Here is a 4,406-nt window from a genome sequence, read left to right as displayed (position 1 = left end):
CCTTCCTTCCTTCCTTCCTTCCTTCCTTCCTTCCTTCCTTCCTTCCTTCCTTCCTTCCTTCCTATAAAATTTTCTGCTCATTCCTTTCTCATGTTTTCTTCAAGTATAGCTTCAATACTTGAATTAATCATTCTTTTAAAAATTAATTTGTTACATTTAAATATCCAGGTAACCCTCCCTACTTCCAATTAGAGGAAGCATTATTTGAGAAAAAGATATATGTATGTATAAAACAATTCCTTACTTATCAGTCCTTTCTCTGGAGATGAACATTTACAAGTCATTCTTCAAACAGCATTTCTGCTGTTGTATACAATGTTCTTTTTGTTCTGCTTATTTCACTTCTCATAATTCACGTAGGTCTTTTTGTGGTTTTCCATAATTATTTGTTCATCACTTCTTTGATCCAATAGTATTCTATCACAATCATATACCACACCTTGTTTAACCATACCCCAAGTGATGGGCATCCCTTCAATTTCCAATTCTTTTCCACCACAGAGATGCCTAAATATTTTAGAACCTACAGCTAGTGGAGTTTCTTGAGTAGGGTAATGACAAAGATGTGGAAGGTTTGGGAATTCATTGTCAAGAGCAAAGACTAGAGGGAGAAAAGCCAATTAGGAGGTTATTTCAATAGCCCAAGTGAGAGGTGGTAAGGACTTGAACTAGGCTGGTGGCCATATGAATGGAGAGTAGGTGACTAATATGAGAAATGTGGAGGCAGAATGACAAAATTTGGCAACTGATTGGATATGGACAATGGCAGCATTATTGGAATTAGTATATAATCTCCTAAGTTTATTACCTAAGATTCTAGGATTTAAAGCTGAAAGTCCATGTAGCCCAACCTCCTCATTTTACAGATCATAAGACTGAAGCCTAGAGAAGTTGTAATTTACCCAAGATCAGAGGTGTACTAAGGAACAGGGCTGAGATTTGAACCCAACTCCTCTCTTTATTTCCAGTACTGGTTTTTTTTAAAACTTGTGTGACAAGAGTACTTCCTACCAGGGTTCCCCTCTCCACACCACCCCAACATGAGTTAAGCCAGGGTTTTTTTTCCCTTGAAAGGTGACAAGCCCACCCTCAAGGGTTGATTGACCCATTCATTGGCTCAAGGCTCAAGATGTGCCCTCCTAAAGAAGCTTCCTGAGAACCTCCAGGCATAGTGATGTGACCTTATGGTTAACTAAGGGCATAAAAAGGCTGGGCAGGTGTTATAAGACCAGTTTACAGCAGTTTTCTCCCCCGCTGAACAAAGACATTTCAATTTGGATGTAAGGGGAATTGTATCTGTACAGAATCCTTGCTGAATATCTTTTCTATGCTATGGCTCAATAAGAATTTTGCTACCTGTAGAAAGATCTTCAAGTGGCTGCCATATTTTATTCTAGTATCAAACTTGAATCAGGGGGCAGCTGGATAGCTCAGTGGATTGAGAGCCAGGCCTAGAGACAGGAGGTCCTAGGTTCAAATCCGGCCTCAGACACTTCCCAGCTATGTGACCCTGGGCAAGTCACTTAACCCCCATTGCCTAGCCCTATAACAAAAATAAAAAAAAATTAATACAGAAGGATATATAAAAAAGATATTAGGGTTTAAAAATTAAAAAAAAAGAATTAAAAAAAACTTGAATCAGACATGCTTTTACAATATGCTTTGAAGGAGACGATAAATACATTTTACTATGAGTAAATGTCATGATTTAAAAAAAATCAGTTTTTTAATATTATAGTTATGTCATATTACCATAAGGAAATGTAGTAGGAACCCTGGTTACCCCTTCTTGCATTTCAGCTGTATTGGGTGGTTGAAGACTGGTGAGGAAGAGGGGGAAGGAAGCATCTGTTGAAATGGCCAGGTGGTGCCAGCTCTGATGACACAATCTCCAGCTGCACTTTTTATCCAAAGATGCTTTTGAAGATGAATCAGATGGTTTTAGTCTCTGCAGGCAGGCTGGACCAGTCTTGCCACCCACCTTGTTATGATCAGGGAGGCATGGCTGTCCTTGTTGGTCAATGCCATGAGGAGCTATGAACAGGTTCTAAAAAACACTGCTGATAGGGAAGGAGTCTTGCTTGGTTTCTCGAAATTGTTTCTCATCTCCATCCTCCCACTGGCAACCTCGAAGTTATCCAGAACCTTCATGAGCTTTCAGAGCTCACATGATTGTTGTGGTTCACTTGCTTTTTTTTTTTTGGTCTAACTTTGACATAAGCAATCAGTAAAAATGTCCTATTTTAAGCTTTTTGGGGGATGGTCTCTTAAATTCTATATTATATTTGTAAATATGTAGAAAATAAAAATGTAGAAAATATAAATGTAGCATCTCTCCCTCCCTGCCCCCTCCTCCCCAGAGAACAACAGGATTAGGCAACAACAAATTATATCACGTTTTCTCCAAAACAGGAGTCCAAATCTGGGTTAAAAAGTAGGAAGTTTGATGAGGTTTCTCCCTATGGGCCTTAAGACATATTCTTTGTACACCATGTTTCTGAACCTGAAAATTAGACATTTACATATACCTGATGTCAGAAAATAATCTGTTGTACATAAATGGGAGGCATTTGTAATAGGAAAAGGGCTTCTAAGCCTCACTTGGGCCTGACAAGCTCTATTAAGCTGAGCCTGGCAAGCTGGCTCAAAGATCCTCAAGCAGTAAATGGATCAAGACTAAGTGGGAGATAAGGATTGCCTAAGTGATCACCAAATGTGCTAGTAATCCCAGGGCTTATAAAGTATAGCTTAGCCAAGCATATGCCTCTTAAACAGTGCCCAAGCCAAAGTATTCTAGTGGGAGTTGTATGTGTGTTCAACAATTCTTCTAGCCCCTTAGCTTGGGGTTGGATTCGATGGTAAAAGGTTGGATTGGGTTGGTGTTGATGTGCTAAACGGATAACATGATTTTCTGACTGTGGTTTGATATATCCCTTTCCCCAGTTAGCTGTAGCTGTTTACTAATTAGGAAAGGAATACCAATCTTCTTTGGGTTAAATTACAACGGGATTTATTTGCTTATCTAAAGGGTTAGGACAAAGGAAATAAGGATAGAGGTTTGGAGAATGCCAGGCTAATCTAATTGAACTAAAGTAATCTAAATCTGTAGATGATGAGTTAATAACAGGCTGGAGATTCTTCTCCCTCTCTCAATCCCCAGCTTGACCTGGCTCTGGTACAAACTAAAGGATAAATAAGGCTAATGGTGTTCTTAATAGCTGTGGTGTTGTTCTTTCTCAGCTCTATTAGTAGTAGATAGAATAGCTTCCTATGGCACTCAGGTATGGATGCTGGATTGCAGGTCTATGGCCTACCCTCCCTTCAACACCTTCCTCCTAGGATTCTCAAATCTGAGACCCAGTGTGCTGTAGTACAAGGGTATTTATAGGGATGGTTCCAACTGTCCTTTGGCCCTGGCTCACGCCACCTGGGCACATTCCAAAGTCTTTAACCAACGCTCCTGTCACTCAAGATGTTCTCCATTTTGTTCCAGAAGTTCCTTATTACACAAATGCCGTATTGATTTTTGAAAATTTCAACCTGCAAATTTTCTTGTTGATTATGTTTGCTGATGAATCCTTATACTATGCTAAGCTAATTTATGTAGTCCTATCCCTCTGTCTACAATCCCAAAATAATAAATTCCTATCTATGCTATTGTCCTAAAGCTGCCTATGCTTACCTATGCTAAGGACAAAGGATAGGAAAATTTTTAACTGGGAAAGTGTGGGGTTTGAATACAGTGTTGAATAAGTTGAACATGAATGTATAACAATCAAGTAAACTGTGTCAAAATAACAGATCTATCTTTGTAACTTGTCCTTACTTAGTCTAAGGCAAATGCATTTCTGCAACAAACTATCTATGAACTTCTGTTACTGAACTTTAAGTAAACATTCATAACCTATAACATTTCTAACATTTTTAAGTCAATCCCTAATCTATGTTATAAGGAAATAGGTAAAATCTAAATCTATGGTTAAAAGGAGGGATAAAGGTGAGGTAGGTATTAGGAGGAAGAATGAATGGGATGTACATCAGTTTATTAGTCTATTAGTAACATCTCTAGCTAACCTACATTATGCAATGTCTGTCTGACATTTCCTTATGGATAACTCTATTTAAACATTCATAACTATAATACACTGTCCCTATGCTAACTAAATATAAATATTTCCCTAGCTAAGCTTTCCCTAATGGCTAGTAAGCTATGCATTTATTATGTGTTAGTATCAAATATAATACATATGTACAAGGTTTTGTTATGTGATGTTTTAACTAAGAGTAAGTTAAGTACTGTTTGACTTATCAAGGAACACAAGTTCTCTTGTTTAACATGGCTGAGGTACTTTGTACTCAAACTTATATATGGTATTTATACTATGTACCTGTGATGTAGTTTTAAT

This window comes from Gracilinanus agilis, chromosome 1 (genome assembly GCF_016433145.1).
Source record: "Gracilinanus agilis isolate LMUSP501 chromosome 1, AgileGrace, whole genome shotgun sequence".
NCBI lineage: Eukaryota > Metazoa > Chordata > Mammalia > Didelphimorphia > Didelphidae > Gracilinanus > Gracilinanus agilis.
Note: the sequence above shows the minus strand (reverse complement) of the source record.